This window comes from Suncus etruscus, chromosome 9 (assembly GCF_024139225.1).
Source record: "Suncus etruscus isolate mSunEtr1 chromosome 9, mSunEtr1.pri.cur, whole genome shotgun sequence".
Taxonomy (NCBI): Eukaryota; Metazoa; Chordata; class Mammalia; order Eulipotyphla; family Soricidae; genus Suncus; species Suncus etruscus.
In genome coordinates, this window is record NC_064856.1 from 55,101,099 (window position 1) to 55,117,005 (window position 15,907).

The following is a 15,907-nucleotide window of genomic DNA, read 5'->3' on the forward strand; positions in this document are numbered from 1 at the left end:
GAATGTGTAAAATACTTGGCTAAGATACTTATGTAGGGACCGGTGAGGTGGCACTAGAGGTAAGGTGTTTGCCTTGCAAGCGCTAGCCAAGGAAGGACCGCGGTTCGATCCCCAGCATCCCATATGGTCCCCCCAAGCCAGGGGCAATTTCTGAGCACTTAGAGTAACCCCTGAGCATCAAACGGGTGTGCCCCCCCCAAAAAAAAGATACTTATGTAATTATGCACATAATAGGGACACATGCAGAATTTACATTTTGATCTGTTTAATTCAGCTGAATGAGACTTTTGATATTTTATCTATGTGTACTTATTCACTCATAATGGACAGCTTTGTCTCAAAATTCCCAGTAGTTATGTGAAAAAATATATTTTTCTGAATTTAAATATTCTACCAGAGACCAGTGCAAACAGAAAATGGAAGAGTCAGCCTCCTCCTAAGAACAATTGTTAGCAATGATTGATGGGAATTAGCTGCCCTAGTTTTCTTGTGTCAATTAAATACTCTGGGAAAATTTCTATAAACTTCTCCTGAGTTTGAGTGAGTTCTTGTCTTCCATTAGAGCTCAATAATTTACCAATATGGCCCTGAAACTAAAATTTCCCTGTCATGGCCAATTAGTTTTATAATCCATCATGAGGAAAAACACGTCCTTAGTGGCATGTCACAAAATATGTTATGTTAGTCCATCAAACATCACAAATATGTGATGTGATCCACAAATATGGTCCTATCTAAATGAATAAATATAATCTTCACATAATCCATGGCAGACAAATGTAAATTTTATTATGTCATACAACAGCAACTACCCATGGCAGATTTGAAAGCTATATTAGAGCAGACAAGTACTTATTTCTTTTGTTGATATTTTCTTTTTAGTCAAACAAAGATAGAGGCTTTTCATAGCATGGTGAGCACAATGACACGGTGCTGTTACTTTTGAAAACAATGGCAGACAAATGCTCGGGGGGGGGGGAATCTCTGGTTTTGCTGTATGTCTCAGAGGGCCTGGTTCACTGGTCCAATTGCATGGCACCTCACTCTCAAGCAAGGCATCACCCTGAGCGTGTCAGCACCAAAATCGTGGCTGAATTTCTCTCTTTTGGCATCAAGAGCATATTATACCAGCGTGGCATTTATTCGTTGGAAACCTTTACCCAGAGCAGAAATACAAACTCACCTTGTTTGTAACTATTGGTCCTGAATATGTCATAAAATATCTGACTAATGTAGAGGAGTAATTAAAAGACTGGTTGTACAAGTGTTCAGTTCAGAAGCTAGTGGCCGTCATCAGAGAATTTCCCCCACACCCCGAAGTCCCAGAAAGCCAGACAGAACAAAATCCATTCTTTGATCAGACAAATCATGGCCGTGGTGATGTTTTTGCCATTGTTAGAAATTTCTTGCTCATTTGATCTACGGATCTATATAGATATAGTTGTACTAAAAAGTGAGAAGAGTCGGGACCTCAGTCCATTACCAGGTCTGAGGAACTTTGTCTTCACTCGCTCACTCACTACTACAATCCATAAAGTCAACAGCACTATGACCTACAAGATCTTGTCAATGACTGAGGCTGAGCTAAGAACAATAACGTATTTGTCGTTTTCCTGAAACCAAGTCAACTGCAGTGGATGTTTTATTTCACTGGTTAATTGTTAGATGGGGGAAATGTAAATTGTACTTTAATTGAACTGTGTCATTGTTCCTTTTTTTTTTTTTTTGGAAGGTATCTACTCTCCTTTCCATAAGGTTGATGTTTTAATTTATTACACATTGTTCCAGAGAGAACCAACAGATTGTCAGCATTGGGACATCAATTCCTTTGAAAGGTGGTAATTGTAGGTGTAAAAAGGTTTGCTACTAAGCTAAATGACTTTCTAATCAGGCCTCTTGGTCAATTTGCTTGACTCAGATCACAAGTATGGAAGGAAAATAAATAAAAAATGAAGCAAAAAAACTCTAAGATTCAGAATCTTTAGGTCCGAAAAGTAAATAATAATGATATCTAAGTAAAGGAATATTGCTCCTATTAGGACCTTTGCGTGCTATTTCTGTGGTGTATTTTCTACATTAATAAAAAATTCTAGCTATTTGATTTTTAATTTATGTAACTAGACCCTTTAAAACTATGTATAATCTCAATTGTTTAAAATCCTATGGTGTAGAACTCTAGAAAATAGCTTTTTATATTTTATAAAATTATGATTAAAATTATGATAAAATTAAATTAAATATGTATTTTTTGAAAAAGAGACAAAGTATTTAGCATTAATCTAGAATAGACAACAGTGCATTTCAAGGACTTTCCCTAGGTTGATTAACTATCTTTTGTTTTAACCTAGCCCATTATGAAACTAATGCCACATGTAACCTATAAATGGATTACATCATGTTCATCAAGAATGTGTTATGGACTCTGAATTATTTAATAAGAGAACATAATATAGTCCAATATAAGTACCACAAATATCCATGAGTTTTTTTCAAATATAAAATGATTGTATATTTCATCTGGTAGGAAGCATCCCCATACAGAACTCTCAGTTTATGGACAAAATTTTGTTTCTTTTACCTTCTAATACTAAGGAGTTTTGTTATATTTTAGATATAGAGATAGCTAACAATATTGGGAATTCCATTCATGTTGCATTTACTAGGTAACATAGAAGGCTGATAGTATTTATTAGGAACACAGGTAAGATCAGTTGCCACAGGTTTAGGTTAATGTTCAAGCAAAATATCTCAGACCATAGAATTTGTATTGTAAATACAATAAAATAGTACTTTTGGTATTAGTAGAAGATAAAAAAAAATCTGAGTGAAATCTTTAATAATTCATAATATAAAATGCAGAATAAACAAATAATGTAGAAATTATTGCATTGATAAACCAGTCACCATTCAAAACACAGTTCCAATTGCCTAAAGTAAGAAATGGCAAAGTTGTACAGATTAGCAGCAACACCTAGGAGAATATATGTGGGAAATTCTGGCAATTCCCTATCACAATACAGGAAGAATTAGTTACACAATTTCCCTTTTTTCATTTAATGACCTCAAGGATGCTCCTGATGATGAAAACTGATCAGATACAAAAGTAAGAAAAAAGCCTGGCTGGAGAGATAGCATGGAGGTAGGGTGTTTGTCTTGCATGCAGAATGATGGTGGTTCGATTCCCGGATCCCATATGGTCCCCTGAGCCAGCCAGAAGCGATTTCTGAGAATAGAGCCAGGAGTAACCCCTGAGAGCAGGCTTCCGGGTGTGATCCAAAAAACAAAACAAAACAAAAAATTAAAAAAAAAATTGTAGAGTCAGTGATGATGCAAGGTCTTTGGAAAAATGGCGATAGCGAGTACTGGAAGCAGCAGACATGGCTTTAGCACTGTGGGGGCTTGGTCACTTTCTCCTCCTTAGATGGCTAGCTTTCTACAAAGTTGGCTAGTGTACCCATGATCTTTCATGACTCAGTTTATATCTCATTTGAGGAACAAATGTGTCGATGGAGCTGTCCCGGTTCAAACATTATGACTCCATTTCAAAAACATTTATAAGCAAATACTTGTGAGTCATCTGGCTCTCAAAGCCTGTTAGATTCCAAAGGAACTCAATGCCAAAGTGCCAGGGGATTAAATAACAGTGATTGAATAACAGTGATTAAAGAATAACAAACAGTAATTTTTTTCAGAATCGTTTTTTTTTTTCTAGGCCAAAAATTAAACCTAAATCTCACGTATGCTATCATGTCCTGGCAACTGATAACACATTTCAATAGCTTTGATTGTTCTTTGGATTTGTCTACTGCCACAATTCTGTTGTGTTTATTTTAGTGGACATCACTTTAATAATGGTGCCAAAAACTGTTTATAATACTTATAGTCCAGGAGTTGGGAGTTGGAGCAATACCACAGTCAGTAGGGGATTAGTCTTGCATGCAGCCAACCCAAGTTTAATACAGGCATCCTATAAGCTTCCTGGAGTCTTCCAGGAGTAATTTCTGAGAGAGGATCCAAGAGTAACCTGAGCACTCCTGAATGTGGCCTAACCCCCCAAATTGGGAATACATATCGAATATTATTGGTGTCCTAAAGAGTTAAAAGTTTTTTTCTTGCTATAAATGTACGTGGGTCAATAGTAAATACTACAAGAATGCCAGACACCACATTTAAGATCATGTTAATTTGGACATTACCTGCTGAGGAGATGGATTCAGTTATTCAGAATATATTATATACTAAAATATCTAAATATATTTACAATGTGTATATACAAAATTTCCTAAAATGTGTAAAATATTTTAGTATCTATATTTAACATGTATATGTAGAAAAAAATCTATTTTTTACATATGTTTTGACCATAATAGCTGAGGATCAGACAGCTTTAGGGTTAAGAATTCTTGTACATGCGCCCTGATCTGCTTTGTCTTACCATAAATAACAGGGTTGAATGCAGGTGGAATAACCATATAAATATTAGCCTGAAACATATGAATATATCTAGGAATGCTATAACCAAAGCAGTGGGTCATAAAAGAAAAAAATGCTGGGATATAGAAGATAAGCATAACACAGACATGGGATCCACAGCTTTCAATCGGGCATTACATGATGGCAAATGAAAAACCGTGTGAAGTATCTTCACATAGGAAAAACCAATTACAATAAGGTCAAGAAATCCCACAGAAATAGCAACCATTCCAAATAAGTTATTGGTTTTGGTACTTGTACAAGAAAGTCGGGCGATACCCATGTGTTCACAGCCGGTATCAGGGATGATTCAGGAACCACAGAATGACAACCGCAAGATAAGAAACACAAAAGTGGTGACAAAAATTAATGATCTCACTACCACAGCTATACCTAGCATGGCTATGATCTTATTTGTAAGGATCATAGTGTATCTTAGGGGATTGCAAATAGCAGCATAATGGTCTATGGCCGTGATTGTTAGTACACCAGACTATAGGCCTGTACATAGATGAATCATAAACATCTGTGCAAGACAAGAACCAAAAAGTATTTCCCTGAAATTAAACCAAAAGATGCCCAGCATCTTGGGGATAGTGGCAGTAGAGAGACTTAGATCAGTGAAAGCCAACATAGACAGAAAGTAAAACATGGGCTGATGGAGACTATGTTCAGTCTGAATTACAAAAAGAATTATAATATTCCCTAAAAGGGCAATCAGATATACAGCACAAAAGGGAAAACCTATCCAAATATGGAATTTTTCCAAGCCTGGAATTTCCTAAAGGACAAAGGAAGAAGGATAAAATTGGATGGTATTGTGGTAATGTATCTTCATAATTACAGGAAAACTTTTTCATGCTGCTAAGACTTTGTTCTTGTTCAAACGATTATTTCCAGTCATTGAAAGATGTGGGATTTCAGCAGTAAAAAAAAAAAAAAAAAAAAACCCTAAGGTATCTTCTATATATAAAAGTCACCAGATTAATAACATATTTTTATTTCTAATATACATGTCAAATTTGATTATTTGTCATGATGGAAGGAATTATATAAAACACACTTTGGCATAGAGACAATTCTGAATAGTCACATATAGGAGTAGAATAAAAAGGCAAATTAGAGTTTAAAGATGTAATAATAAGAACTGATTCTAAAATGATGTAAATAAATTGTCTGAAGATGGAAAATGATGGTTTTTAAAATAAATTGTGAAAACCAATATTTGATATAATTTCAGAGATGAGAATAATAAATCTCAGAGCAATTTCAGGACTTTTTCTTCAGAAGATGAACCAAATGTTGGTGTTATTTATTGTGACAAGGAACATAATATGACAGGCTTTTGCTTGTTTATTTTGGCTGGTAGATATAGACTTTGACATAAATTTAAAATATGTCTATATAAAGTTAATACTAAATCAAAAAGAGGTTCTAACAGGCTAAAAATAATTTAAATAGCATTGGTGTGAAGGTTCAGTTTTATTAAATACCTATGTATTTATAAAAATAACAATTTTATTCATTGACTACACAAAACTACAGATCTCTATTATGATAATACACTAAAATATTTTTTAGCTTAAAATATTTACAGCGGCTGGAAAGATATCATAGCAGTAGGGCATTTGCCTTGCATGATGCAGATCTGAGAGAGACCTGGTTTGATTCCCAGCAACCCCATATGGTCCCCCAGGCTGCCAGGGGAGATTTCAGAGTGCAGAGCCAGGAGTAACCCCTGAGCACACTGAGTGTGGACCAACAACCAACCAATCAATAAAGTTTTAAAAATAAAATAAAATATTTACAATCTCTTGCTTATCTATAGTGGTAAAATATCACAATGAATCATTCTATATTCTCAGATAACTTAAGAAGCAATTGTTAGTAAAAAGAATATATGTCAGTGATAACAAATTAAATGTATTTAGAGAAAAATACCTCATAAATGATGTTTTACATAGATAGCTATGTATATATATAGATAGCCATTATATATATATATATATATATATATATATATATATAGCTATAGATTCTCTATATTCTGCCCTTTCATATGTTATTAAAAGTTGTTATAAAATAACAGGAGTTTTTTTTTGTTTTTTTTTGGGGGGGGGGGTCACACTGGCAGTACTCAAGGGTTACCCCTGGCTCTATGCTCAGAAATCACCCCTGGCAGGCACAGGGGACCATATGGGATGCCGGGATTTGAACCACGGTCCTTCTGCATGAAAGGCAAATGCCTTACCTCCATGCTATCTCTCTGGCCCCAAAATATCAGGAGTTTAAGCTAAATAAAAGTTTGAATATTTTCTGTGGAATTTAAGTATAGACATAACTACAGAATGGATACTATTCTATATAGCACACCTGCTAGATTGCTTTGCCTCCAAAAACTCCCAACATAGAATAAAATAGGTAAATATGTACTAAACATTGGACATTTTATGAAATCAGTTTTACTAGACCTTAAAGTGCAAAGTAGTGTAAAATAATGTAAACTAAGAATTCTTCACTGATCTCTGTGTGGATTTCTCCCTTAAATACTATGAAAATGGTGAATGTATTTCTTCTTTATTTAATTCTCAGAATGGAATACAATAGCACTATCAAATTTCCTACAGTGCTTTCATGATTTGATGCCTCTGTAGATGGAGATTTGTTTCTTAATTGTTTATATTTACCAAAATTTTATATATAAGAAAAGCATATACTTTTTGCTGAAATACAAATGCCTAGATAAGTTTATTTCAAATGGAGGCCAGTTAATTTAAAAATATTTTAGTTGGAATAACATTCTGTTATAACATTGTATACTTTAGGTATGAATCAATCACTCTATATATTATATTTCACTCAGTTAAGTCCAGTTCTAGTAAATTTTGCTGGAGAGATAATATAACCATTGTATTAAATCCAATTATTATGGGTTGAACCTATTTGTTTAATATATTAAAATCAGATTTAATCACATGAATATTGAAAACATTTACAATCTTACTATTGTACAGACAAGTTTATTTTAAAGCCATTATTATTTATTTGCTGTCTACAAACAGGAATATTTTTCTTATTTTCTTACTTCTCGCATGAAGTTAACCCAAAATTAACTTTAATAATTTATAGGTGATATTTTTTAAACCATTTTAGAAACAGGGAAATAATATATCTAAAGTAAAATAATGCAATGAAACTCATAGAATAGATGTCAAAGGAACCTTGAGTGGGAAGGACAACCCTTAGGTGGGCAAGAGTTGAGTGCTATTTTGTGACAATTATCTGCAAAAGATAAGTAAAGAAAATCACACAGATCAGTAAATATTGTAAATATTTAAAATACCCATTAAACAGATGAGATGGGCAAATAAAACAAAACATACAGTATTGGAAAGTTTACCTTTTCTTTTTGCCAAAGAAGCATGGCACTTGGTGCATCTGAAGACTGTTTAATTTTGTTTTTAGATATCATTTTTGAGAATAGCTCTCATACAAATAATGGTTAAGTGTTAGAGTTGGTTGCCTTTCGTGAACATATTCAGTAAAAGAAAGACAATTATGGGCTGTCAGTAGTTCCAGAATGATAGTCAAGTTGAACCCTTTTAGATAGATTTGAAGAATTTTAAATGAATCTCTGCCAAGGTGATTAATATTCAATGTTTAGCATGACCAACAGGGCAGAGCAACTTCCTTCTGACCATTAAACTGATAGTTTTGCATACATTTACTTTGCAAAATGTTTCAAGGATTGACTAAACCATAGCAATGTTACCTTCTTGTTATAACTATCAATGCAGCCTCATATTTCCAAGCATGTTACTCAATCATGTCTTGTGATGAATAGGGTTTTGTCTGTGATATTTTTTATCTGTTACTTAGAAATTGTAATATTGAAACATTACTGTTATCCATTTTCTCTTTTTCAAAATGAAAATATTTATTGAAGTTTGAAATAGAGAAAATTCAAGAAACAAAAAATTCAGATTCATATAATTTATCTTATAATACTGAACTATTTTGATTTCCATTCTCTCTTTAAATTTGTAAATTGATTTTCCAGCATAAGAAATATAAAAACTATTCAATATTATTTTTTCTCCTACAGGATTTTCATTTTGGTTTTGCTAATATGTATATACATATATATTAAATATATATGTAAATTTGGGGGCTATACCCAGCAATGTTTAGGACTTACAGATGGCACTTAGGGATCACTTTTTGAGGGATTAGAGTACCATATGGGATGCTAGTGGCTGTACCCAATTTGGACACATGAAGGCATACATACCTATCCAGTATACCCCATTTGCTTCTAAGAAACTGTGGTACATATACACATGGAATATTATGCAGCTGTCAGAGTCATGAAATTTTCCTATACATGGATGTACATGGAATCTATTATGCTGAGTGAAATAAATCAGAGAGAGAGAGAGAGAGAGAGAGAGAGAGAGAGAGACGCAGAATGGTCTCTCATCTATGGGTTTTAAGAAAAATGAAAGACATTCTTGCAATAATACTTTTCAGAGACAAAAGAGAGGTGGGCTGGAAGTTACAGATCACCTCATGAAGCTCACCATAAAGAGTGATGAGTTTAGTTAGAGAAATAAGTACATTGTGAACTATCCTAACAATGAGAATGTATGAGGGAAATAGAAAGCCTATCTAGAGTACAGGTGCGGGGGGGAGGGGGTGAGAATCGGGACACTGGTATTGGGAATGTTGCACTGGTGATGAGGGGGGGTGTTCTTTACATGACTGAAACTCAACCACAATCATGCTTGTAATCAAGGAGTTTTAATAAAATACTGTTATCCATTTTCTTTGGATTATTCCTTTTCTGGGTTGAGTAACATTTAGTAAATCCACAGAGATTCAAATCTATAGTTTATCAGTAAAACTCTTAAACGGTGGTGATTATGTTTTTGTTTTTGTTTTGTTTTTGGACCACACCTGGTGACACTCAGGGGTTACTCCTGGTTATGCGCTCAGAAATCACTCCTGCCATGGGGAAACATATGGGACCCTGGGGGATCTTACTGAGGTCCGTCCTAGGCTAGCGTGTGCAAGGAAGACGCCTTACTGCTTGCACCACCGCTCCAGCCCCATGGTGATTATGATTTTTAAAGTATAATACCAAGACTAAGAGTTCTAGAGGTAAAACAGATTCGTAGAGTATAGTGAACAAAGTTAAAATAATTTTATAGGTATGTTTATACTTTGACTATATAAATGCATATTTTATAAAGTGAAATCTAATTAAAATTTAGTTCTGAGAATACAATGTTGTTTATATATTTATTTGTTTGCTTTTTGGTTTTGGTGTTGGGGCCACAGCTGGTTACTTTCAGGACTTACTGAAATAAAACCCTGTCTTTGAGCTCAGAGTTCACTCCTGATAATGCTAAGGGAATATATGAAGCAGACATAGCACTTCAAGGCAAGTTCACTACCCACAGTACTATCACTCTGGTTTCAATAATACTATTTTAATGGAAAAATTGAGTGTTATTGGTCTTGATATTTGAGATAAACATTTCAAGAATTCATTTATTCATTTTTTTATTATTTACTTTGTTGTTCTGTGTAGGAGGCATCAGGAAATAATGTATGATGTTGAGAATAGTTTTTTTCCTTAACTTACATTTTAAGTTACCAAGAAAAACAAGTCATATAAAATAATGAACTATTATCACATAGTCATTTTCTATAAAAATGTAACTAAATAAAATTCAAAGCATCAACAATAACAAGTTTAATGCAAACCAATTAAAAACTGAACAGGCACTTATAATAAACAACATAAAATTATCAATAGTGAAGTAAAAAGTGCTCATTGCTGGTCATGAAAAATGAAAATTGATGTCTCAAAATGATTCCATTTTGTACTTCTTGAATGACCAAAGGTAAAGTGGTAAAAATTATAGTATGTAAGTTACAAAACAAATAGTCACATTTTGCTGATAGACCTATAAACTATATAATTTCTTCAAAAACATCTTGGACTATTTTATAATGTCAAAAATACTTTTTTACTATTATTTAGCAATTCCAATTTACCCAAATAACTTAATTTCAGTAGACATGCCATCATGCAATTATATGTGAATGTTTGAAACTCAGGAAAAATATGGTTATTCATGTTAGAAATCATCACTGTGTGATATAATTGATGTTTGTCATCTATAGTACATAGGTATGATAAAATAATAATGGGGAAATCATAAAAATAATAAGTAGCAGTATATACTATAAATTAGAAGGTAAATCAATATTTTATAGTTCACTATAAGATACAATAAAAGTAGGAGATAGTTGGGAATTCAACTATATTTTAAAAATATGTGTATGTTTGTAAAAGAGATAAAAAGAAATAGAGAATTGTAAAGAGAAAAAGAGAGAACCAAGAATGAAGAAAAAAATTGTAGGGGCTGGAGTGGTGGCACAAAGTGGTAAGGCATTTGCCTTACCTAGGACAGTTGGTCAGCCATTTGATCCCCCAGTGTCCCATATAGTCCCCCAAGCCAGGGGCAATTTCTGAGCATATAGCCAGGAGTAACCTCCTGCGCATCACTGGGTGTGGCCCAAAAAACAATAAAAAAGAATTGTTTTCTTACATGGTAATTGAAAATAAATTTAAAAGAATTGCAGCTGTATGCACCTTAGTTATTATAAAAGATGGGAATACTTTATTCCAATACTTCTTCCTCATTTCTGCAGCTGATTAGTTTATCCCATGTCCATATTTTAAAACCTTTATAAGGAATGCTTCAGAGCATCTTATTTTTTTCATTATATATACATATACATATACATATATATACACACACATACACACACACATATATATATACACACACATATATGTATATATATTCCTAACAGGTCCGTAATATTCATCAGAGAATCAACTTACTAAATTTTGAACAGCCTTTTTTTTATCTTCCAGGGATATTACCTGCTTGGATTCTATAACAGGATTTTGTGAAGTGATAAAATTATTTCTTATCAGTAGTAATATAAATTAGGAGTAAGAATATATAGTATACGCTACATTTCCCTGTTGCATTTTCCCCCTGGGTAACCCAAAAACCTAATGCGTATAAAAAAATAAACTTCCTGAATTATCAAGGAAAATGAAGTACTTCCCAATTTAGTTCAAGTTAGTCATTTAATCAAGCTATTACAAATCGGTGTAAATAATATTAACTAAACGTATGGTAGCTATCATTTCAATACCATCTATTCCCCATCACTATGTTACATGTTTTAAATGAGTACAATTGAAATGTCAATAATATCTCAACAAAACTGGAAAATTTAAGTAAAATCAATCAGGAGCCTGTAGTTATATCCATGACAGTATACTTGAAGGGCGGAGAAACCCTGTATCTCTTAAGCCAGTAGAATTCCCTTTCTAATTTCCCCAATTTTTACTTGTGCCTACACAAAACAAACAAACAATAAAAAGTACAAATTAAAAAATTGTTTTAATTGTTGTTGCTTGTTTTTTTTTTTCTTTTCCTTTTTTTGTTTCCCTGTGCTTTGATTTCTTATTTTAGGACCATAGTTAGTGTTTGGCTGTTGTCTTTTTTGTTATGGTGCTTTTCGGGTTTTTTTTTTTTTTTTTGGTCTCATTTTTTTGTATTATTTTTATATTTCCTTTCTTTTTTTTCTTTACTTAAACTGATTTTTATATTCTCTAAAAGGACCCCTCCCATCTTTGCTTGTTTGAATTTTTGACCCCCCTTTTTTCTTTCTTATTTTCTTACCTTCAAACAAAACCACATAACATGAACCATCTTGTTCTGCCTCACAAATTTAGAGGGAGATAATGGAGAGCACCAAAATCAAACAATCGTATGAACATTGAGTAGAAATAAAAAATGATCAGATTAAACACCAAATCTAAAGCCAACCACAACAGAATTGATACTCAATCTAAAACAAGCTAGACACAGAAGGGACCACTTATACTAGCAGCCTGGGGGGCAAAGGAGGGGTGATATGGATGAATGCTGAAAACAGGGGTGGAGGGAGGACAACATTGGTGGTGGAATGCCCCTGATTCAATGCACTATGTACCTAAAAATATTACTGTGAAAGCTTTGTAATCCACTTTGGTCAAAGTAAAAATGATTAATAAAAAATCAAATAAATAAAAAATGAAATTTAACTTAAATTAGCCATGTGAAAGGCAAGCATATATAAAGCAAGCACCTTAATGGCTTGCCCCTCTTTACCATTTTTCTGAATAAAATATTTTAGTATTTTGTTTTATAATTACTAAATTACCTCTTCCTCAAATATTAGAGATGTCCAAAACTTTCTAAATTCTGGTTGTTCAGTCTCCTCATAAACATAGTATGTGGTTGAATATTGTCTCTTACCAATATCGTTATTCATGTGACAACATAAAGACATAGAATACACAAGACACAGAGACAAAGAAAATGGGAAACCAGTAAGAACCAGCTAGCTTGATATATATGTCATACATGGCGGGAAAGCAAACAAAGAGATTGCAGAGTAAGCACTTCGTCTGTGCAATTTCTCAAGACCTTTGGTTACACAGATAAGTAACAGTGTAAATTTTCCCCCCCACCAAGACTCCCCTTAGTTGTTTAGTTACATACTTAACAATGGTCCGCTAACATAACTCTCCCTAGCACCTGGTTACACAGATAACAAAAATTGCTTCTCCCAAACCATGGAATGTGTCTAAAATATGTCCTGTCAAGTAAACATGTTTTATCCCAAGGTTACTGGTGTCAGTGTTTCCTTTGGCTTGTCACAATGCCTCACTATTATGATGTGAAACATAACTTTTTAGATTGGCCTTAGTAAAGGCAGGCTGCATCCTTGTTCAGGAATATTGAGAGACTGCGAGAGACTGTTAGGCCTCAGCTTCCCACACAATTTTATACAAATTATTGCAAACTTCATAGCTTTATTTTATATGGATGGTTATTGGATCCCCCTGTGAAATTGTTCTGCAACAGCGGGTAGATGGAACCCCATAGACCAACAGTTCCAGGGGACCCTGTAAAGCAACTGTTCCAGGGATTCTTTTTGAGATGAGACCTTCAGAGCCACAGCTCCATAGATGAAGAAGGGCAGCACAAAGAGGGGCACCATCTGCCCATGATCGGAGGTCACTCTTAGGCTTGACTTCAGTTGTCCCTCCTAGCTCATGGAGTGCTCTGATCCAGAGAGACAAAACTACATGTATGACCTGTTGTGTCACTACTGAAACATTCCTACTCCCCAAAGTTTATGTTCAACTTCTCTCTGACACCTCAAGTCCCTGGCTACCCATATCTGTATCCTGGACCCTGAAACCCTGCATGTATCCCAGTTCCTCTTGTTCGATAAAAGCATTGTTAGAATAGATATAGTTCTCTGGTCATCACTCTGGGACCTGTTCTTTTAAGGTCATCATCTGAGGGAAATGAATTCAATCCAGAATGAACAGGAAGGTTGGAAATGGACCCTCATTAGTGGACTGGGTTGGTACAGATGGTCAAACAGCTTATCAATACAAATGAAAATTACAATAAGATATAAACTCAACCTAGTGAGTCTGGCATATTAAAAAATAATAATAATAAAACATCCGAAGACAACCAATATTGGTGGTGATGTGGTAAAAAGGAAAACCTCCAGACACCAGTTTGAGGGAAGGATAGTTTTAAGAATGACCGCTCTTAAGCAACCAAAATTAAAAAGGTAACTATCAAAATAGCAGGCTGGAGGGAAGGGAACATTGCTGTAGAGAAGTTGACACTAGTGGTGAAGTTGGTGCTTCAATATCACCATGTGATTAAAACTCAATTTGAATAACTTTGTAAATAATGGTGCTTTGAGTAATAAAATAAAATTATAAAATAAAAGATAAGTTAAATCAGACTCAAAAACAAATAAAGATTGCCTGCTAGAAGAGCAGGAAGAGGTTGCCACTTCTCTTCATTTATTGGTACTTTAGAAGCTTTATTTGCTCTTCTCATTTTTTCTTTTTAAAATAATTCAACCTCTAGGACCAGAATGATAGCACAGCGGTAGGGTGTTTGCCTTGCACTCCTCTGACCCAGGATGGACCTCAATTTAAGCCCCAGGGTCCCATATTATCCCCCAAGCCAGGAGCAATTTCTGAGCAGCACATAGCCAGGAGTAACCCCTGAGTGTCACCGGGTGTGACCCAAAACCATAATAATAATAATAATAATAATAATAATAATAATAATACACCTCTATTGAGATACATCTTTTCTTCAATTATTACATTCTTCCCCAGAAACAATGCATTTTTGAGACTTCCACCTAAGTTTCTACACACTTTCTAATACTCAGTTATTTTTTAATGACATTCATTCCTGATCTATGTTTACTTTAGGTTATTTAAATTCTGCAATTGGATGTTAAATTTTTAGCTGGTTTTAAACATTCAGATGTATGTATTTGAAGCTTTACTTTTAATTGGACTGGCAACACTGAGGATTATATAATTTTTTTCACATCATTCTGTTGAAATTTTAGGAAGGAAATAATGAATTTTAATTTTTATGTCTCAGTTTTACATATCCGATTTCAAACTTGAACAGCTGGTCACTTTTTCTTTATTATTTATACAAATGATTGTTTCTTCTGTTTACTTTCTCTTTTTTTATATTATCTTACCACTTCTCCCTGTATACTCATTCATCAGCCCCCCTAAATTGAGTTTCCATCAGAGTTTAATTTGGAATTAGATTTCAATTTTTTGTGCAGCTTCTATATCTATCAAAAAAAACTTAATGTCTATTTTGTCTGAAATATTAAATTTCCATATTTAAGATGTTTTCGTATTTGATAGCAACTACATTATTCCACTCTTTCCCAATGCCTGACTATGGTTATGAGAGATGGAGCACAAAAGAAAGTTCTAATTCTTCAATTTTTATGATTTATTGTATCTTGTATATTGTAACTCTAAAGGAAAATACTACATAGCCTAAAGGAAAATGCTCTATAAAGGAAAAAACTCTAAAGGAAAATAAAACATATCCCTAAATAATCACAAGTATTAGAATAGACTGGATCTTGAATGAGGATTTAGTAAACTAAGTCTACATACTGCAAGAGTAAACGCCATACTAGAAATAAATTTTTAATTTATTTTCAAATAATTTTATTTATACCAACTGAAATTTTTAACAATGGTGTTCTGAGTTTCCAGTGCAAAATTTTTAGCAATGGTGTTCTGAGTTTCCAGTGCAAAATTCTCATTTATTATATACCATTTTATGGGTAGAAATTGTTGTGTTTATATAACCTTAAGTGAAATTCTCAGATAAATTTTCTCACTGCAAGTAGATTGAATTTAATTCTTCTAATTTCCAGTTAATTTCTCTTCCAATGTATCCTGCTTGATTTTCTTGATATCCAACACCAG

The 15,907-nt window shown here is 33.6% G+C and overlaps 2 pseudogenes; one reads left to right on the forward strand and one right to left on the reverse strand.

Annotated features, from left to right (window-relative positions):
* Positions 1-997: 997 nt before the first annotated feature.
* On the forward strand, positions 998-1,617 carry LOC126018500 (mitotic spindle assembly checkpoint protein MAD2A-like; annotated as a pseudogene).
* A 2,729-nt stretch (positions 1,618-4,346) lies between these two features.
* Positions 4,347-5,311, reverse strand: LOC126018501 (olfactory receptor 52E5-like; annotated as a pseudogene).
* Between the last annotated feature and the right edge of the window lie 10,596 nt (positions 5,312-15,907).